The sequence below is a fragment of the Corapipo altera genome, unplaced genomic scaffold (assembly GCF_003945725.1).
Source record: "Corapipo altera isolate COAL_440 unplaced genomic scaffold, ASM394572v1 2b, whole genome shotgun sequence".
In the NCBI taxonomy this organism is placed as follows: domain Eukaryota; kingdom Metazoa; phylum Chordata; class Aves; order Passeriformes; family Pipridae; genus Corapipo; species Corapipo altera.
Genome location: NW_020884874.1, coordinates 18,667,066 through 18,689,886, shown reverse-complemented (window position 1 = coordinate 18,689,886; position 22,821 = coordinate 18,667,066). Strand labels below are relative to the sequence as shown.

Below are 22,821 nucleotides of genomic sequence, written 5' to 3'. Positions count from 1 at the left end.
GACTTAAGTTCTCTTTCAAGTGAGGTTCAAAAATCAAACTAGGTATATAAATGACATTTTTTACCTTGTCATATGTTTTAAATCTTTTTGTAGTTGGTGCTTTTGGGATTCCTTTTTGAATTCTCTGTTCACTTTCGGCATTAATCTGAGAAGCATGTTTTACTACAAAAGATTGATCTATTTAAGGAGTAAAAAATGAGGGAACAAAACAAAATTATGATAGATGTACATGTAACATGGACAATAGCAAATAATAGTGGCTATGAAAGGATTCAGTGACAGGAAAAGGATCTAAATGGTTTACATTTTTAATAGTTACATCTGTAATGCGTAGTGTTACTCTATTGAAAGAGGAAGTTTTCTGCATTTTAGTTTACCATGTATAAATTTCAGCAGGTTAAAAGTAATTTTACTAAAGGTTGTAGTATACAGCATATTTGCCTTAGAGATTTCTAAAGCAAGGTTGAATGCTTTCTTGAGAAAGATGTACTAATTCAAACGGTGGTTTCTTTCTGGAACTGATCTTAAGTAAGGGGTGGTGAGAAGAGGGAAGGTGGGCTGTCTTCCTCATTGCAGGAAAATTAACCCCCAAAAAAGCAGTGTTGAAAAACAGTTCATTGTATACTCACACAATGGCTGAACACAAGAAGGAGGATGGGAACAAGAAAAGTGAATGTGGGAGCGTGTGATTGTGTTATAGCCTGTGTTATACAAGAAATCAAACAGCATCTTAAGGGGTTATTTCTGGCCTTCTAATTTGAAAGAAAAGACTCTGCTTGAGTTTAAGAGTGTTAGACTTTATAATAAACTGCTTCTGTTTTTTTAAGGGACAAAATTAAAGTACAGGTTAAAAGATTGTGTGGGGTTTTTTTCTCTTCCTATTTATGCGGATGTTCACATTTTGGAAATGTTTATCATTTAAGCACAGTTAATTTCACTAATCTGTTTCTTTAACTCGGTTGGTGGCATAATTTTTTGGTGTAATTTATTGAATTTATCTCTTATAGATAAAGAAGATATTGTACTGTTATCCAGGTGTCATAGTTGATTGAATTCTACAAGTCTTCAAGACTTCCACTGGAGTGGAAGGTAATTTGTCAACTATTTTTTATATATCAGAAGTTTCACTATAGGAATTTATTAAACAGGCAAAATTCCTTGTTTTGTTTCACTTTTTTTTGCTGTTGATGTGATAAGTTTACATGGTTTAAGTTGTCAGTTTTGTAATATTATATAGGAAAGAACATATTGATGATATAGTAAATGTTTTGACTTTTACTTAAGAAGTTTGTGATATAAACTCTTCTGTGAAAGTAATTTTACCGGTAACTTGTTTCCTCCATAGACTTCACCTTGTCTTTGAGTGCTTTGTAAAGATTTACAGAGGAAGTGAAGGCCATATCAACAGAATATTTATTAATTACTGTTGGGTAATCCAAAAATAGCCATTCTGTTTGGTTAGTGAAATGAGGAAAGTATGTGCCATATATGGTATGAAACTATAGACTTGCATGTACTGCAAGTGGGACAGCTCAGCAAGAATGCAGGCTTGTTTATTTTAACAGACTTGGGGAGAAAAAAGTAGTTTCTGTTGCAGTAGTGTCTGACGTTTTAGTGGCACTACACGAACACTTCATTACAGCAGCTCTGCAAGTTGGTCTCAAAGGAGAATGTTAGATGCCAACCGTTTACACTGCACATCACTAACTCCTTTGATGGCATAATGTTTCATGACCAGACTCAAGTATGAGATGCTTTGAAGGCCTGACTTTGGTTAAGTTGGCCTCTAGTATAAAAACTGATTATCTCTGCAGATTCTCAGAAGCATATAGTAGTATTTTGCTTACTTTTTTGTTTCTTTGGTTGGTTGGATATGTTTTTTTTCTTAAAGGAGATAAGGTACTACTATTGTTCACCAATGTAGTGCTTTTTGCAGGAAGATCCTCTCTTTAATACTGACAGCTTCTTTGTCAGTGTCTAAGGAGTTAACTGGGTGTTCTACTTGATCTCGTGTCTACTATGGTATTGTGTTCATATTTGTCTGTCCTGGTTTCTCCTCCCTGTGTTCTTTCTGAAGTGTGTGATATGGCCTGTCTTTTAGCTTACCTTGCTGTTACTAAGTGATGCAACCTGTGTGCTCTCTCTGTAAAGTCATTTTTAGAAGATTTTGGCATTGAATAGTAAAATAAGGTTAGCTAAGGACAGTTTGAAGAGAACTATGGATTGCTTTGGTCCACTAGGTTTGAATCTTCTCTTTTGCTTCTGACATTGTCTATGTGGTTTTATGTTTGCAAAGCAGTAGTTTTAGTGAAATGTTCCATAGGAAAAGATGTTTAGTAGCCGAAGAATAAAAATAGATTCAAAAAAAGAACTGTGGACTCTGAAAGATCAGTTTCATCTTAAATTGCTTGCATTGATGACAAAGTCAAGTTTAACTAAATATTTATTGTTGAAATTACTCTCTAATTAGTAGTGTTGTACAGCTAAATGTAACACCAGACTTTACTGTAAATTACTGCTATCCCATTACTGTGGCTTGAGAAGTATAGACTATAACTGTGGTATTCTTTTTAGTGGCCTGGATAAGAATTTGACTACAATGTTTAAAGAACCTAGAATGTTATTAAAAGTACAAAAAACTTCAGTATGTAATTAAAATGCATGATGTGCTCTCTTACCACAATGGAAAAGTGGAACAGCTTTTTCTAATTTGAAATATTCAGTTATCCTGTAGATGGAATTTAAAGTATATATTCTTACTACAAGTTTTTGAGTTCATACTAGGCAGACCTTTAAATTCTGATTGACTCAGCATATATACTCCTACTTCTGAAAATCAAACAAAAATTAAAATCTTATGATAAAAATACATGCTTGGGTTTCACATTTGTTGAAACAATGTTATTGCTTCACATTGCTCACAGAAGACAGGATTCCTCAATAAAATAATTCAGAATATACTAAGTATGTCCTGCAAACTTCTTTGAACGTTTCAGCTTTGGATCTGAAAGTTCTTGTTAAATTTCCAAATACAGTGATTTGTGCTTTGTAGACACTATTTGTACATGATTTATTTGCTGTTTCCTCAGCTGAGAGAAGCTGTTTTATCCTGTTTGGTTTACTTCTTTTGAAGTTTTGGAGTACTTAAAAGCTGTACTTAAATAATACTGTAAATGCTGCTGTTTCATCATCAAACAATTAAAGAAATGTGGCCTGTATATCACTGATCTTCTCGTAGAGGACTGGCTCCTTTTTCTTGTATGGCTTTTTTGTGTACTTTGTCTGGCAGGGTGTTGCATTATGGGACCACAAATCTGAAGCAAACTCAGTGTCTGGAGGAAAAGAGGTGGTGGGAGGGCAGGGTGGAGAACCCACAACTAGAAACAAGGAATATTGTAGCATTAAATTCATACTTCAGTCTGCGTTTGGTCTTAAGGATGCCTTGTCCCTTCTGTAGCCAACACTTATGTATTGAAGTAATCCTTGACAAGAGGTTATCTTACATAATGGTGCAGCTGCTTGGGTCGAGGTTGGGGTTGCTACATACCAATGTTACTACTCCTTTATAAATCCCAATTGTAAGTGATTTTGGTATTAAACCTGTTTTGGACCTGTAATTATCTCATAAATTAACTTAATCTGTTAGGTATTTGGCCTCACTTTTGCAGAGTGTTTTCTTGACTCTGTATCTGCTCAAGGATGTCTTAGAGAAAGCAATTAATGAAATCTGTGCACTTACAGATTTATTTCTTCCTTCCCCACCCCTCCCCAGCTCTTGAGTATGATACTTCCTTATAATGTGAGACCACTAACTTTTTGCAAGTACATAGAGATATTTTGATTCTGAAGGGTAAGACGTTTCTGAAGCCTGAAATCACTGTTCTGTTTTTTTTTTTTACTGAATTGAATTAAAAGATAAGTGAAATACATAGCATATTAAAACATTACTTTTTTTTGTCACTGTTGAATTTAGTCCCAGTGACATTTCAGAAAGTAAGAATGCTATTTAAGTTTCATGGCATAACTGCAGAGTAATAACTTACTGTAAGTGAGACCAAATAGATGAGATATTTGGGGGGGGGGGGAAGTTTACACTGTTACCAGAACATTATTCTTGTACTGCAACAGAAATTAAGCTATATATAAGTGAAGTTGGGAATATTTCAACCCTATGTTGTAGGTCAGAAAATTCTTAGAGAAAAGGTACGTTTTTCATAAAAACACTGTAAAATGAACTCTACTTCCAGAGGGATCTCTATTTAAAAACCTGTTCTAAGGAAAAATGAAATCCTTGCTACAGAATGCAGTAGTAAATGATAGTGTTCTGACTTAGGTAGAGTGCCAGGGCGATGTAGTCAAATCTAGTTTTAAGAAACCATATGTATACCAAATTGCTGCTCCCTTTACCCTCCCCCCCATATGCCCACTGGTTTTAGCAAATTTAGTATGAGATACGTGACCCTATGTTCTTTCATCCTTGGACCATTACAAGCTCAGTAATTGAAACAGAATATTTGCAATCTTTACTAGAGATTGGGTATTAAATGTGAGAGTTTTCCCTGGAGGAAAGGTTGGTGCAGTTTTAGCACTGATATGAAGATGATTCTAGAAGCTGCTTTACTTCTTGTCTCTTTGTGTTCTGGATGTCTGTTTCTTGTGTTTCAAAAAGCATAATGAAGCTTTATAAAAATACCCATACATTAGCTGAAGTATATTTTATCTGTGCTGAATTGTTTGGAGATGTAAATAATTTAACCATATCTTGAGGAATCATGAGATTTGAAATAGTGGGCTGAGAATTAAGAGTTCGATTTACTGCCTGCAAATGGATTTTTAAAAGCTAGTGTGAAAAATGCAAAACATGCTTCCTATATATATATAAAACATTTTTTTGCTTTGATAAAAATGCAGCTTATTTGTATTTTTCAGACCTTTTGTTGGGTTTTCCCTGATTTTTAATTTTTTCTTCATTTTCTAAAGTTGCATTCCAGAGAACACCTACTATGAAACTGGTTGGTTTATCATAAAATTACCCAGTGGTTGGTGCTGGTTTAGAGTACGTCATGTCTTGGATAAAGGGTGAGATGTGTGCTCTATGTAGCAGTGTTAAAACTTTGGAATGGGACTAGATGAAAACAGTTTTTAGTCACTGATTTTCTGGCTTAAGACATCTTGGATCCCTAAACTGTTGAATGATGTAGGAAGATTAATTTGCCTGGTAAAGTTATTTGCAGGAAAAAAAAAAAGGAAAAAAAGCTAGTATGTTATAGCTCAGGTGTTGATCTGATTGAAGTGAAAATCAGCCTGCTTTGTTCTTTTACTACTGTATGATCTTGGCTTGCTTGTAACATACTAAAAAAATCTGTAGGTTCTTTCTGTTCGAAAGCTCACAATGTTCTTGTTTTACTCATTTTAAAAACAAGTCAGTTTTCCTTTAATTGGTTTTGTTAAATGTTTTAAGACTTGTAGAAAAATCTGTTAACATAACTACTTCAAGTGTTAGTTTTCAAATTCTAAATGGGTTTTCATGTTGTATTGTTCCCAAGGTTAACAACCGCATATGATGCTTGCTAGAAGGCTCAGCATATAAGCAATTAAATTAACAGGACAAGACTCAACAAATCATTTTTGTATTCTGTGACTATTTTCAGACCTTTGGTTATGTCAAGAAGGTAAAAGCATAAGCATTTAGTTTGGAAGAGTGTGGTTTTTCTCTGGCTGATTTGTTTTGGGTGTTTGGTGGTTTTTTGTTGTTTTTTTTTTTTTCTTTTTACCTTCTTGACTGAAGCTTTGTTTCAGATAACTGGGGCAGTATGTCTCTGTGTGTGTCTTGGTAAACTGATCATGAGGGTAGCAACTCAAAGGAAATAGAGGTCATATTATCAGATACCCTATTCAATGTAAGTTTATTTATTGCTTAAAAAACCCCAAAACAGCAAACCAAACCCAAACAAAACAAAGGCTATAGATCTGTTGGCACAATAGAGTTGAGTTATGAGTAGTGCTGTTCCTGGCTATAGGTTTCTAGGAGATACCTCAAGATTTAAAAGCATTCCCCAAGAACAGTGAGTGTCAGGATGTTGTTGGAGACTTGAGAAAATGTGAAATAAAAAAATTGTCAGTTAGGCGTAGGGCAAACAAGCTTCCTGCAGTTTGGAGTGAAAAAGAACATAAGGAAAGTTGATTGAGGTATTGTATATCTTTTGTATTGTCTGTTTTGTGGGTCATTGTTAGGAGAGATTATTAACTAATGCTTTTATTTAAGAACTTTAAAGGTAGGCTGGTCGACATGAAAATGCTGTTAATAAAAACTTCTTATACATGAAATATAAAGTTTGTTTGTTTCTTTTTTACTTCATATGTTCATGTTGGAGGTGAATTCTTTGCCTTTGTTGGTGTTGTGGGTAAACTACTTTCCTGTTTTGTGTTTTATTGCAACAAATTGTCTCAGTAAAGTTGTGACTCAAACACTTTAACCTCTCTCTTCTTTGTTTTGCCCTCCACTATCAAAAGGGGATAGCTTTAGTAATCTCAACTTACCCTGCTGTTTGGGGTTTTTTTGTTGTTTTTTTCTTTTAAACGAGCACAATGACAGACTCTTACAGCCAACTTCTCTACCTGGGCAGTGATGTCTTGCCACAGTTCAGCTGCTCAGATGGGCTACTTCTGCACTGCCAATTGGTCTTTTTCCATTAGTCTAGCCACCCCCACAGACCAGTGGCTACCATCCATGAGTCAGTGTAGAGATAGAACACCGGCCATTTCTCTTGTTCAGTGATACTTAAAGCCAGCTGGATGGTTTTCAGTTCTGCAGCTTGACTTGATCCACTCTATCCCTCAATAGCTTCTGTGACTTGCCGCATAGGACTCCATAGGACAGCTTTCCATTTTCAGTGTATCCCTACAATATGGCAGGAATCATCAGTGAAAAGTGTGTCACTTTTCATTTTCTGGTAGCTGGTTATATGATGGGGCCTCCTTAGCACATGTCACCTTCTCCTCCTCTAATCATGGTAATCTGAAATTTTCACCTTCAGGGCAGTTCATGATGACTTCCAAGATCCCTGGGCAATTGGGATTTGCTATTTGAGCTTACTGTGTGATCAGTGTGACCCACTTATTCCCCAGAACATGAGTGGCATGATATGTAGAAGGGACTTTCCCTTTGAACATCCAGCTCAGCACTGGCAGTCAGGGGGCCAGGAGGAGCTGTGCTTTGGTGCCAGTCCCTTCTGAAGCAGTTCAAATACCCTCATAAGCTGCCAGGATCTCTCGGCTGGAGTGTAGCAGGCCTCAGATCCTTTGTAAACCTGACTCCAGAACCCCAGATGTCATCCTCGAGTCTCCTCAGGTATTTTTTGCCAGAGACTCTGGGAAGGTCCATTCTCCCTGACTGTGGTGTACAGTACGTTTTTCACATCTTGTCCTGTCCTGACTGGCCCAAGGGCTGAATAATCTCCTGTTAATTTGTTCAAAAACTTGTGGTTGTTCAGGACCCCACCTAAAATTGTTCTTCTGGGTCACTTGATAGAGAGGGTTTACTATCTGACTAATCTGGAATATTCATATTCCAAAAACCCACAGCCTCTAGGAAAGCCTGTGTTTCTTTTTTGCTGGTTGGTGGGGACACAGCTGCTATTTTGTTCATCACATCTATTGGAATCTGACAATGTTCATTTGGCCACTGTAATCCTAAAAACTGAATTTCCTGGGCAGGTCCCTTGACCTTACTTTGCTTTAGATAAAACCGGCATTCAGAAGAATGTGGATTATCTTTTTCCCTTTGTCAAAAATCATCACTGTTGCCCCACATGATGATGTCATAAATGTACTTGAAGTGTTCTGGATTCTCACCCTTTTCCTGTGCAGTCTGGATCAGTCCCTGGCAAACAGGGGACTGTGTTTTTGCCCATGGGGGCAGTTGGTTCCAGATGTACTAGACGCCTCTTCAGATAAAAGCAAACTGTGGCCTGTACTCTGCTAACAAAGGAATAGAGAAAAACGCACTGGCAGTATCAGTGGTAGCATCTCTTGGCTGCTTTGGGCTCCACTGCTGAATCTCCAGCATGTCCAGCACAGCAGCACTCAGTGCTGGTGTGATTTAGTTCAGGCCACAATGGTCCACTGTCAGTTTCCACTTCCACTGGACTTACATACTGACCATATAGGACTACTAAAGGGTGAGCGAGTCTTGCTGGCTGGCCAGTTCACAAATCATCTCATGGATGGTGTCATGGAGTCCCAGTTGGTGCAGTATTGCTGGCAGTGCACTGTTGAGGTAGCAGTCAGTACCTGTTGTTCTTCAACCCTCAGCAGTCCCACAGCAGAAGAGTCCTCTGAGAGACCAGGCAATTCAACTAACTTCCTCTCTCTTTGCAGCAGCTATCCCCAAAGCCAACGATGCCCTCTGGTGTGCACCCTCTCTCTTGAGTGAGGGGCTCTTGCTCCCAATAGCAGAGACTCTGATTTGTACTGGTGGGGCACAGGACATTTCCTCTCTATCTTGCTTGAGTCTTTCGAATTTGTCTGCAGTCTTGGACAGTCTTTCCATGGACAAGGCACAGGTTGGTAGAAAGGGAAAAACAGGATCTTTGTATTGCTGGAGTTGGATAATCACCTGAAGCACTGTTTGTTCTCCTTCTTTCATTGACATCAATGCCAGTGAGTTGGCATACGATGATGGTGCATTCTGTACAAGCTTCCACTATCTTAATGTGGAGGGTTTCCTGTTGCTTCCTGTGAAAGTGATCACATTGGGGCTTTTTGCTGAAACTAAAGCAGTCACCTCAGAATTCTTTCTTTAAAAATAGGCAACCTAACTATTGCTGCAACGAGATAACCTAAATATAGACCTTACATCAACATGATTGGAACATAAGGACTCCTCTGTAGAATCACTAGAAGCTGAATGTGCTCCCTATTCAGTCAGTACTTCTGACCTTTTGTATTGAAAACAGCTATTGCTCCTTTCACCCCCGAGACTGAGAGAGATGCCTCATTAGCTATTAAGATATATCTTCCTTTACATGAAAAACCTTTTAATTTACTGACCTGTCTTTGTACTTGAAAAGCACTGCCATAGGCTACACTTACTTCTCAAGAGTATGCAGTCATTCGCATGGCAACACTGCCTTTGCTGGTGCCCTGAAGGGCTGGTAATTCTACAAAGGGCTAAAATACTATGCAAGAGTTTTACTAGTAATTCAGTGCTTTGCAACCAAGTGAGTGTACTGTATTCAGTTTTCCATTTTGATCCACTGATTTGATTGTAGTTGCTTTTTTGAATCATTTGTGTGGTTTGTTGTTTTGCTGCTCTTCTTCAAAACACACTTGCGAATTTTAGTGTGGAAGTTTTGCAGAACTGAACAGAAAGATCGAACTCTTAGCTTGCTGCTGCACGTGGAGAAGTGATAGCAAGGGAGGAGTCACTAACGCATGTGGAGTGCATAGGTACAAGATCCTGGACTTTGACTTCTACTACCTTTCCATTTCTGATTGCTATGTAAAGGGGGCTTAACTTTCGTGGTGAGAAGTAAGATAAAAGGAGGAATCTGAAGTTGCCTCTTTTTTTCCCTAGGTAACCTATGTTTTTTGTTCTGCAGTCTTTTGTACTCTGTTAAGATAAGTTGTACTTATTTCACCTGAGGGGTAAATGCTACTAGTCTTTTCCCCTAACAGCTAGTGGGCTTTGTGGCTGGTTTTTGAGCATCATAGTGCAAATGGTGATATTGAGAGGTCTGACTAGGAGCTAGTTCCTGAATTGCCTAAAGTACAGAAAGTGAGAGGTAATCAGACTTGCAGTCTGATGTCACGCAATGACGCTGCATTATTGTGGTTTTGTGCTCACAAGACATTTGAGTCAGCGTAGCAATGTATGATCAGTAAAATCAACTTTGTTTCCTGTGGATGGTTTTATTTCCTCTTAATGCAGAAGATTTTGACTTAAACATTTAACTTGGTCTATGAAGTTAAAATATTCCTAAAATGTCTTTACTGATTGTTGTTGCTGTTGACTTAATAATCCTGGTTTTCTTACATGTTCTTTATTTTGCAGAACTAATATCTTTTGGTTATGATACTGTCATTGCCTACAGTAATACCATATTTTTAAACTCCTAGTTCTCAGTTAAAGAAGTTCTTGCATCAAAATGGTTAGTTGTAGTGGTTTTCTAAAATCACTACCAGCAGTTCGCACAAGGAAGGGCACTGAAATAAAGTGGTTGGTAGACAGGTGGAAAATACCTTTTTGAGAGAATTTAATGTAGTGAAAATAATGATTTTTTTTTTTAACCCCAAAAATGTAAAGATGTATGCATTGAGATTTCTGAATGTTTTATAATTTTCTTTTTGGTGGTTTTATGACTGTATTATTTGTGTTCTGTAGCTTACATAAGCATTAGAAGACTAGAGTGTTGTTAAGTATGATGTATCTCCTAACCTTTCCGAAAAGGTTGAGATGCAAATCTGAGAGTTCTAAATCAGATCAACTGAGTTCTTGGAATAAGACTCCAAAGACCCTTCACTTTTTTCTCTTCTCCGTAGAGTCTGAAAAATATTGTAGTTTGATTTATATTTTTTTCTCTCAAGTCAAGAAACTTAATTAAGCAGTGTAAGCTCTACAAAGCCTGCAAATGATCTTCTCTGATGTATTTTGTGATAGAGACTTCTAACATAGCCTACTGAACTTGGTATGCTCTTCAAAAGGTTATTATATGGAAGTTGGTTCCATGGAATCAGTTCCCTGGGTTACACTGAAGTGCTTTATGTATTGTTTATTTGTGAAGATGTGTCTAAGCTGTCACTGCAGCTTCGAAGTTGTTCATTAGCACTCATATTGGCAGTAGATGGACTACCCAGCTGTGAGTGAAGGTTTTTATGTAGGATGTGACACTTCTGTTTCTATGTATAGTGGATGTGTTCTTTGCTTCCAGTCTGAAGAGTTCACTATGCCCAGTAAACTGCAACAAGTTCTCTGCTGTTGTGACAGGACTACAGAAATGAGTTATTTGTAATCTGAAGAATGGCTACTGCCAAAATTTCAGGATGACTATCTGAAGTATTGTGTTCTTAGATTTGTCAGTGGCAACAGTTGAGGTACATTGATAATCAGTGTGAGCTGACTCAGTTTGAATACTTGCAAAACCAGCGTACATATTTGACCAAAATTGTCAAACTAGCAGTTCAGGAGACACTTTTTTTTTTTAAATCTGTATCGTCCTCTTTGTGTTATTAGTTCAAAGCTGCGCCTGCTGCAGGTATATGCAGTTCTCCCTGTGCTTTTTTGGTCAGCTAACTGTCCACATGTTCGAGTTGCAGATTCCTTGGGTTAAAAGCACAAATTAGTTTGCATTCTGAGTATAATGGTTGTGGGTGGGGAGGAGACAGAACAAACCCAGAGTGCAAAACTCATGAGTCCTGCAAGCTGAAGAAACTGGATTTAGAGATACCATCTATCTAATATCAACTGAAATTGGTTTATATTGCTGGATTTTCTTCTGCTAACTTATTTCAAAAACTTTCTAATAAATGTAGTGTGGTAAAAGCAAGACACAAGGAGTAAAATTTTTAGGTTATAATCAGTGTTTCATGTATTTGAAATACCATCCCACTTATGTTCTTTCTCCTTTTTCATCCCTTCATGCTCCACTATACAGTAAGTTACAAGTAGTAATATGGGAATGATGGCTTTAAACTGAAAGAGGATAGGTTTATATTAGATTTTAGGAAGAAATCCTTTACTCTGATGGTGATGAGGCACTGGAAGAGATGCCTCTTGCCCAAAGACATTGTGGATGCTCCATCCCTGGAAGTGTTCAAAGCCAGGTTAGATGCCCTGAGTGCCCTGGCCTAGTGAAAGGTGTCCCTAGCCCATGGCAAAGCTTTGGAACTAGTTGATCTTTAGGATTCCTTCCAAGCCAAATCATTCTGTGAATACTGAAATACTAGCCTCTCTTAGCTAGTGGTAACAAATACATTGTTGACCTTCTTGAAATGAATTCTGAGGAAGATTATGTATTTACTTTAAAGCATCAATCTTTCAGTATTATAAACTAAGTTCTAGCAGAAGAACTCATGAGGCATCATCTTCTGTGACTTTTTCTTGCTCTCCTTTATAACAAAATGTCAACTTTTTTTTCCTATCACTAGTAAATGTTTGTCTTGTCTTTACCTCTTTTCTTTATTTTCTCAAGTACTTTTATTTTCTCAAGGATATATTATTCCCTAAATATACTTGATGCAGAACCATTCAAATATCACTAGGTAAGTGCGTATTTTGTCTGGCTGGTAAGTGCTGACTGTAAAGCTAGTAATGCAAATAGAACATGTTACTTATGGGTTTATACTAGACGCTCTTCACTATTTGGGATTTATTTCCCTCCAAACTGGCTTTGCTTGCCCTGTAGTAACTGAGTAGTACTGAGACCCCTGGACTGCTACTAAATTTGATTAAAATTGACCATTGAACTTAAAACTTACTAGAGAAGGATAACAAGCAGATAAACAGGCAGTATGATTGCATAGGTCTTATTTCTGTAGGAAACAAGACTAACAGGTGTAATGTTTCAAACAGCATTCTTGTTGGAGTTCAAGTAATATTTGTCAACCTGTTCCTGACGCATCTGATGATGGTTGGTATTTCTTGGTTTTGGTTTGATTAGGTTAATAGCTGCTTTGAGGTAGGAATTCTAGGTTTATTTTTGTGAAGTACTTGGCATTTGTCATAGGAGAACACAAAGGCACTCTTGTCTTAAGTTGACTTTCCTTTTTCTTCCTACATGGCTTGGAGAACGTGGTTAGTAATTTTATTTGTTCCCAGAGTTATAGAATTGTTGAGGTTGGAAGGGACCTGTGGAGATAGCTCAGTCCAATACCTTTTCCTGCACCATGCAGGGTCACAGAACTTTGTCTAGTCATGTTGAAATACTTCTGATGATGGAAATCTTTAACCCTTTTGCCTGTTCTTTACTTTAAGAACAGTTAATACTTTTGGTAACACTGAGTATTTGTAGACTGCCTTTTGCTGTCAGGCAAATCTTGCTGCTGTATAAAACTCTGTTTATAGAGTCATAGAGTTGTTCAGGTTGGAGAAGACCTTTAAGATCATTGAATCCAACTGTTAGATTAACACTGCTATGTCCACCACTAAACCATGTCCCCAGGCACCACATCTGCAAGTCTTTTAAATACCTCCAAAGATAGTGACTCAACTACTTCACTGGGCAGCTTGTTTCAGTGCCTGGCCATCCCTTCAGTGAAGAAAGTTTTCCTTGTATACAATCTAAACCTCTCCTGCTGCAACTTGAGGCTGTTTTGCTCTTGTCCTATCACTTGTTACTTGGGAGAAGACAGACACCTCACTTACAACCTTTGCTCCAAAAGCCATGTCAGCTATTTTGCTCTGTCCTCTCTAAGCTTTTTTGTTCACTCAGCTGAATATATCTTATTTAACAACTGAAATTTCTGACAGCTTGTCGTGAGTAAAAGGTCTTATTTCCTCCTTTTTTACAAATAGAAAAAGATGTTAACTAGAAGGATTTTGCAAGTCAGGGAAAATACAGTCATGATTGTTACCTTAGTAACACTTAAGTCGTTTGCTGGGTATCTCTCAGTACTTGGAAACTCTTCTCTGTTAGATGTAATTGACAACTGATTTCTTTTTTGAAAGCCTTATTATGAAGGCAAGAGTTTCCTTAAATGCATTAAGATTATTTTTGGCACAAGGTTTTAATGTAGCTATTAATACTTCCTTCATGTTGGTTCTTCAACAAGATCTTTTGGATGTATTGTTAGCTACCCTTAGTTTTTCCTTAACTCTTTTGAAACTCTACCTTTGGTTTGTGCAGTATTTTACCGATATCACTCATGGTAATGTACTAAATTAATTACTAAACGTTGCCATGCTACAGTAATGAAGTAAGCTTGAGTGGCTCGGCTCTGTAGCACTGTCTGTACTCGGTTCCCTGACCCATGTATTTTGCTCTTCTTGCTGTGGCCTTTTTAAGCCTCAGAAGCTATCCCTTAACCTATATGTATCCTGTTATCTAATTAAAGTGTCTTACATGGAAAGTTTTGTAGCAAACTTCCTTTCTCTCATTTTAAACAAGGACTCAAGTGCAAAACCTGTAGTCCTTCAGAGGTATTCCCTTTCTGTTTCCAACTAGGAGAGAACCTCCTAGTAGAGCATACTGTAGAGAGAGACCAGCAATGACTGGGGCCATATCCTCCCACAAATCTAATCCTCCAACATGTTTTGCAGTGTTTCATGAGTAACAGGAGACAAGAGACTGTTAGATTCCAAAACTTGTCTTGGTGATTGTCATCAGAGTTGCTAAGAAAATACTTGATGCTTGATCTTGATCAAATGAACCTGAGTATTCCAGGCAGAGAATTAACTGCCTGTCTTTTCAGTGTGGAAGCTATGCTGTTTCTTTTTCTCTGACCTTAAACACATGGGAAAGAAGATCGTTTCTAAGCAAAGGGAAAAGGAAATTGTCTCATTTATTAAATCCTTTTCCTATCAGGAAGTATGCATCAGGATTATATGCTTGGCAAGCAAGAGTACATATTTTGGCACATACTTCTTTCTTTGTAACTTTAACAGCCTGCCAGCATTGCAGGCAATACTAGCAGCAGTCTGTGTCCCAGACAGTTTTGATTATAAATCCCAGTCTCTGCATCAGGACAGAAAGCTTTATGGGGATGGGTACTATTTAGTCTCTTTGGCTCCTTTTCCTTCCCTAGTGTACTGGGGAAAGAGAAGGTAAGGAATAGCTGGAGAAGGCAAGATTATGGTCATGCTTCTAGTTTGTGCATCCTAGTTAAATATCCTGTGAATATTGTCTAAATTTGAGAACAGTTCAGGCTTGTTGTGATGGAACCAGTGGTCTGCAATCTAATTGTATCTGAAAGATCTCCTATAAACCATTGTTTGAGTGCACCAACCCCCAGAATTACAAACAGTGTTGCCCACACAGGCATTCCAGAAATTTTGGACTCTGTCTTTTCTTGCTTATCAAGTGTAGAGTTGATAGCTAAATGTCTAAGTTCTGCTGGGGCCAAAGTGTCATGAATTTTAGTCCTTAGTCAGTATCAGACCTGTATTACTAACTATGCCATTTGAGGTGACAGTGGCTTCCCCATTTACACTAGAATAGCGGGAAAAATAGTTGAGCATATTTGTTTTCTGTTAAGACTTTTTGTGAGTGTGATGACCACGCTGCTCAAATAACTTAGACAGTAGATGCCCTTGCGTGAGCAAGATTCGGAGGGGAAGACTGGATGCCCAGCTATCCTTTGATTTTTTTTAAGAAGAGTTTAGTACTTTTAGTGCTTGGTTTGTTGTTGGTTGGTTGTTGTTTTTTTTTCAGGTACCCAAATTGTTAATATAAACATACTTAATAAGGTAGCTAAAGTGTTACATTAATGCAAACCAAATGTTTTATGTCAACTTCTTGTTCTTCTAAATCACTTGAATAGAACACAGTTCTGAAATTTGATTCCCTCTATAAATACATTTTATCATCATTCTGTCAATTGAATATGGAGAGTGACCAATCATAGAATTGCATGTCTTTCCAAATTAGGCCTTCAGGCACATTTTAAGGTATTTAAAACTTGTTTTAAAAAGTGTAAAGCTTACATCTTAAAATCTAGAATATTCCCTCTAATATTAAAGTCAATGTTTTAGAGAATGGGGGACAAATGTATTAGTACTATTTTGAATAGTTTTTTGACTGTAAACTACTTTTATAGAGCTGTTAAGTTACATATTCTGTTTTATTCTTAAAACATGGTGATCTTTTTTGGAAAGATTTTTTTTTTTAAAGCCACTCAGTTTTCTCTAATACTAAGGAGATATGTTAAGTTAGCATCTTAACGTGGAATGGAAACTTATCTACTGACATTTAAACTTCATGTAAACTGTATATTGTGGTCTATTTTTATGGCATGTAAATTTCCTGTCTACCTATTTGGTTGTGTGAAATACTTGACTGACAAATTGTTGGTGCTCTTAGTTTTATGACATGTCTGTTGGTCTGTGGTTTGATCTCAAAAGTAGCTTTTTAAATCTGCAGCAAGGAAAGCTGAAGCTACAAAGAGTGCAAATTTCAGTTACTCTGCATATAGAAGCTACTCTCTGTAATGCGAAGGAATTGGCTTAGTACTATAAATTATTTGTTTTTCTTTGAGTGCAAACCAAACTGCTGCAAATAAAAGAACTATTGAAATAAATGCAGAGTCTTCCACAGTTTCGTTTGTATCTGCCACATACAAAGTGTTTTGTATCATTGTAGAACCAAGGTGTTGAATGAGACTTTGTCATGAAAATAAAGGAGGGTTGGTTTTCTTACCTAGCATGAAATCTGAAATTGAGTTCATAACATCACAAATGTGTCTATGGCATTTCCTGAAGATATTTTACAAGACTAGATTTCTCTGTACAGAGATTCAAAAAGTGAATTCCCAAAGCAGTAACAGCTTGTAAAGATTGGTCTTTACCTCTAGATACCTATCCTGAGTACAGGATCCTGAATCTCATTTCTGAGGACTTGGTATTTGACAAGAGATTGTAACTGCAGGCAAGACAAAACAATTACATTACTGTTACTGTTTGCCATAATTGTATCGTATAGGTCATTCACTGAGTTGGTATTAATTAGCAGAAAAAAGTTATTGGTGATTTCACAGATTAAGTCTCTATTGTCTTTATAGCATAAAAAACAAACAGGGTTGATTACTTCTTGTAATTCCTTTGGCAGCAGTTCTCCATTTAGGAAGCTTCTGCTACTGTACACACTTCTGTATTCCTGCTTTCCCTTACCACATTAAGTGACTGCTGCTTCAACTTTCTTCACAAATCCTACAGAGAGATTGTTCTTTGTTTATTTCCATTAGCTGTTCTCCCTAAACTACGTATATGTAGTAGTTCATTTTAGATATCAGCTGGGGCTGGGGAGACACATATTAAACCAAAATTGTAATGAGCAATTGTAGCCTTACTAGATGGTATCTAACATCCTTTTTCCAGGTATGAAACTGCTGTTCATACTTGGTTAGGAGTGGGCACACTTGATGTGCACTGCAGTGAAAAGTTGAATGAAAGAGCATTGTAAATAATTTTTATTTTAAGGGTGTCAAATGGGGCAAGATTTAATTGGATAGGAAGAATGATTTTAAAAATGCTACTATCTTACCTACCAGTTCAATCATGCACCTGTTTGGTATTCCTGAATGAAAGTAACAATACTTTTTGCTTTAATAAGACACAAAAATAACTCTTCAAAATTATTATTGGAAGTACTTTATGCCTATGACATAATTCTGGCTAAAATGCAAAGCTCTTAATGACTGACAGATTGTGGAGAATAGTGGAGAACAGTTTTTAAACACTTAAAGAATGGGCCTATGGCTGAGAAGTACTGGCAAGTTGAAGATGTTGCAGATATCAAGAGGAGTGTTGAAGCAAAAGTGCAGATGGCATACAATAGTTTTTAAAGTATATGTATTGCCAGAGTCTGTGTAAAATACATGTAGCTGATGGCAACAGTTCAGTTAAGTGAAACTGTAAACAGAGGGACAGCTGTAAAGGGAGGAAGAATTTATACTATAGCTTTGTAGTGTAATTGCAAATTAATGCAGAAGAATGTCTCCTGAGGCACTTGAGGAGGTTCAAGTGAAATAAGTCAGTGAATTCAGCAGTAGCTAGAAACAAACTAATTTCTTTTTGTTTCGGTAATAGTAGTAGCCTGTTTTCTTTCTCTACCCACCCTTACCTCCCCCCCCAAGAATGAGTTTAACCGAAGTGCTTAGTTTAAACTCTTGTAAGGGCTAATTGGAATGATTATACAAAAATTTGCCAAATAACTGAGATTTTTTTTTAGTCAAAAGTTAACAATGGGGAAAAAGTAATAGTTTTAATGTTTTCAGAAGGAAAAGGTGTGAACAAAGATTGCCATATAACAGTTTTTGTTACTGAATTGATCTGTAGCATGGGGGCTGATAAGGGCAGAAAAACTCAGTCTAAAACCAGTGAGACTCTCTGGGTGGAGGGTCTGTTTTGTCTGCTCTGTCACAAAGGCTGCATGAATGGCTCAGGATGCTGACACTGAGTGTGGTCTGCAGCCCCCTCCTCTGCCTCTGAATCCTGCCCCATCCTGTACTGGCATTTGTTATGAGAAGGGAGGGTAAGATAACAGCATGTCGTTGCAATAGCTCTCTGTTGCAAAAGGTGGAGGCAAGCTAGAGCAAAGCTTAATTCCTGCAGTATCCTTAGCTCTGTTTCTGTTGTAGTTGCAGTTCTACTGTCTGCATACTGTGCTCTTGATTTCTTTCCATCCAAATTCCTGAGCTTTGACAGCTTCCCAGAAATCTGCTCGCTTGCAGTCGTGGCAGTGATGCTGGGGATGTCACTGGGACTCCTAAGCTGTGGAAGAAGGATGGAAGTTGGAGCTAGTACCGTTGCTGCAGCAAAAATAAATTTGATGGGAAAGAGCTAATTTTGTCAGTACTGCTGGGAAGTCTTTAATTCGTGCTGCTCTGTCTCTAAACTGTCAAATTAGTTAAATGACTAATGTCTTACTCAAAGTGTCTTTGATCTGGTTTTGAAAATGCATTCATAATTTATACGAATCTCCTCTGATAGCTTTTATTTTCTTTAAAATAAGTTTCCTTTTGATTTTTCAACTTATCAGGATGCTAATAGGAGGATAAAGGGTTGAAGAAACCTTGAAATCTTAGTGTTTCAATAATGTGTGCAAAACTTAAAGCTAAGGTAATTTGAGAAATGTGGTGCTTGACCTATGATACTGCTCTAACTTGCTGTTGGAATTGGAGGAACTAGCCAAACCAGTAAATCCACTGTGTAGAAAACGATATTCTGGAAAAAAACCTTCAACACATCCTTTATAAGTTAACTACCATTAAAGTCTTCTATTTCTCAAAAAAAGTCAATGCAGAGCAATCAGTCTAATACTGGAATAAAGATGGTTGTGTCATGGCAATACAAGACTTCTTACTACAGAAGACTTCACTTGTCAAATTTGTTTCCTTCTAATATTTCTGGAGATAGAAAATGTTCACTTTCTAGACTGGTTTCTACTTATTCTGTAGTACAACCATTTGAAGAGAATTGATTGTTAGTATTTGTTGTACCTGACATATTACTTGGATGACGGTTTTGGGGTTGCCCTTACAGTGAGTTCTGAGATGGCCAGTACATCTTCTTTAATTTTTAGTGCATGTAGTGTCATAGAAGGATATTTTTCAGTTTCTGTCATACAGTGTACTTCAAACTGGAATTGATTATATATTTATATTCTAAAGGCAACCTAACGTTAGAGATACTGACAAGTCAGTCGCTGCAAAGTAAGGTGCTGTGTGTCTCAGGAGAAAACATTTTATCTTTAAAAAATTTATTTCTGTGGAATAACTTTTCACTGTTTTGTACAGTCTTATGCAAACAGTTGCGTTATGTCAGTCTGTTAGTATTTTGAAACAACGGTTAGAATTTGTCTTGAGTACAGATTTAGTAATTTCTTTTTTTTCTTTATAGCAGGTATTCCTTTATAGGTATTTCTGAAAATTTCAAGATAATTAATTTTAAATAGACATTGACAAGGATCTGGTTTAACTGTCAGTAGCAAAATAAATTGTTCATAGTTGTCTAGGGCCGTCCTAAAGTAGCACTGCTATTAAGTGACGCTAAACTTTGTTGCTCTGTGATTTCACACCAAAATGTTTGTTTGACTGAGAATCCAGGAGTTGCACACTTTCTTAGATTGAAGCATCAGCAGTAGTTCCTGAGTGGGAATGCTGAGTGCAGTAGATCCACATGGATTCGCTGTCATCTCAGGATGATGCTGTGATGTCCCTGTAGTGAATGGAAATTCAAGTGACCATGTTTGCTCCTGTGATATCCTGATATTGATAATTAATTTGTAAGGGAACCCACTTCTAGGCTGCTTTAGTTGCAAGACTGTCTGGGATCACATTGTTGCTCAAGGAGTAAAGTGGAGTCAGTTAGTTAGGCTTTTTTAAGTCTTATTTTCATAGATATAGTTGTCTCATGCTTAAGTCCACAGAACTGTTTTTGAAAACAAGCACTACATTTTAGACTTAATTCTGAAACTGAAGACTTCTGTAAGAGGGACAACTGGTAGTTTTTTGGAATTTATAGGTAATAATTTATATTAAATATCTGTATAAGGTGTATATATAAGGTATATGTAGTGAGGGACATTACCATCAGTGCTTTCTGATAGGAAACAGCTTGTACATTGGGGAGTTAGCAAGGACACAAAGTTAAAAAGTTAACAAAAAACCAATGATCAAACCCCACCTTTTTTTTGAAGAGAAGCCTGATAACCTAACTTAGCAGGTGAGATTGATGGGGTGGATTTTTGTGTTATTTTGTCTTGTTCAGAATGTACGTCTATTAATATACTAGTGGCAGAATTACACTTTCAGTACATGAGTCCCAAACGTCAGTGTTGCTGAGTTAGAAGTTCTAGCCATGGCAAAGACTGAGTGTATTTGCTAGTGTTTGCTTATTGAGGCGCTAGTGTGTCTGACCTAATTGAGTAGCAAATTCCAACTTTTGTTCTCAGCCTCTTTCTGAGTGCTCGTCAGACTGTAATACTGACCACTGCATGAAAAATTGCTTCTCACTGACTACTTTGGAATATTGAACAGTACTAACCTTTGGAGCCTGAAAAGGTTTCCTGTAAAGTATTGGCTTCATTTAAAGTTACATCAGTTCTCTTGGCTAGTTGTGGTGCTGCTCTATTGCTTTACTCTTTTGACACCTAAAAGTTGAATGCTATAGTGGTATGTAGCGTAGTGGAAAAGTAAGCAGGAGTTTTGCTATGTTAATATCTTTGTGCTTATAAAGAAATAACTCCAATTATGTAATTTTCCTTTAACTGGAAAGTCATATTTTGTGATATCAAATGCTCCTAGAGGCTAAACTAAGTTTCTGTAAAAGGGGGAATAGGCATGATGTTCTTCATACTAGTCTATATGTGTATACATTTATATATAGATACTTTCTTGGACAGCTGTGATACACTGTGGGTTTCTTATGGAAGTCACTTTATTAATTTTCGTTGTAAAAGCAGTTGCATTCAAAGCAGGCTTTCTTTTAGCAGCCAAAATTCACTTCAGGACAGGGAATACCTTAGCAGCTGCCTAATACATTGACTTTATTAATTAACTGGAATGCATTGTATTACGTGATTGAGTGTCCATGTGGAGGATTAATTATACTCTAACTGATAGGCAAGTCTTACTGCAATAATCAAAATTTACCTATGGTTTTTCTGGAAATATTTTCTGGCAAAGTTAGAGAAATAGCTAATTTCTGTATGCTGTGAGAATTGCAATGCTAGTTTGGTCAGGTACATTATGGAGCACAGTGTAATACAAATCAGTGCTCCAATTTCTCAGCAAGTGTTGTACTTCTGTGATTTTTCTCCAGATAAACGTGTGAGGCTTTGGCAGGATGTACAATGATGTCTGCCATGTCTCCCATGTAGGTTGCCCTGTAGCATCATACTACTGCCAAAAGGTTGGGTAGGTGAGGCATCTCCCTCAGTGTAGCTTGCCAGGGAACTTAATGACTGAGTGCTCCAAGTGATGCTGCTTTAGTTGGGTTTCTTTCTAAACTAAGTGGTAGACCATTCCTAGGTTTATCTGCATATCCTGACTAAAAATGCTAATACTGGAAATCTGCACTTTTTAAACCACTATGTTCTTAATTATATCCTGTTTTTAAAATGGGAGAGATGACAGAACTTTTAAGGCTGGATATTGTGCAAGTGTTCTGCATATGGCAAATAAAAAGGCAGAATTCAGTGAGTTGCTCTGGTTAAGAAAAAATTTTACATATTCGGTTTCGGCAGTTATCAGTTAAAAATTCTTAAAATGCTTTAGGATTTATTATAATCTGAATGATTTCCTGACAATCTGCATTATAATGGAAATTTTTATGATGTCGCTTATAGGAAGGTATTCCCTGATGAATCTTTGGCTGTATGAGGGAGGTAAGAGTATAGTATGCAGAATTACAGAATGGCTGGGGTTGGAAGGGACCTCTGGTGATCACCTGGTCCAACCTCCCTGCCAAAGCAGATTCACCTGCAGCAGGTTTTACAGGATCATGATCAGGCATGTTTTGAGTATCTCCAGAAAAGGAGACTCTACAACCTCTCTGGACAGCATGTTCCAGAGTTCTGTTGCCCTCACAGTAAAGAAGTTTTTCCTCATATTCAGATGTAACTTCGTATGTTTGAGTTTGTCTATTGTTCCTTGTCCTGTTGCGGGGCACCACTGAAAGAGTCTGGCCCCATCCTCTTGGCACTTGTCCTTAAGATATTTGTACACATCAATAAGATTCCCTCAGTTGTCTGTAGGCAGAACAGTCATTGCTCTGAGAGAGATCCTCCTGTCCTTTAATCATCTTTGTAGCCCTCAATTTGACCCTGTCTAGTAGTTACTTGTATTTTTTGAACTGGGAAGCCCAGAACTGGACACAGAACTCCAGATACGGCCTCAGTAGGGCTAAGTAGAGGGACAGAATCACCTCCCTTGACCTGCTGCCAATGCTCTTAGGTAGCCCAGGATACCAATGGCCTTCTTGGCCACAAGGACACTGCTGACTTATGAACAGCTTGTTGTCCACCAGGACCCACAGATCCTTCTCCATGGAGCTGCCACAGGTCAGTTCCTAGCTTATACTGATGCACTGGGGTTATTCCTTGCTAGGTGTAGGACCCTAGTCTTTGTTGAACTTCATTAGGTTTCTCTCTGCCCAACTCTCTAGCC

At 37.5% G+C, this 22,821-nt stretch overlaps 1 protein-coding gene across 24 annotated transcripts in view; it reads left to right on the top strand.

The window, feature by feature from the left end:
• Positions 1–22,821, top strand: part of EPB41L2 (erythrocyte membrane protein band 4.1 like 2) — a 138,203-nt gene that overhangs the window by 27,194 nt on the left and 88,188 nt on the right. For 23 of the 24 annotated variants that reach the window (XM_027669516.1, XM_027669475.1, XM_027669482.1 and 20 more), the window contains one exon: positions 1,008–1,089. The exons of the other annotated variant lie outside the window; for it this stretch is intronic. The gene's annotated coding sequence lies outside the window, so the exon portion shown is untranslated. The remainder of the gene's footprint in view (positions 1–1,007; positions 1,090–22,821) is intronic. 24 annotated transcript variants of the gene reach the window in all.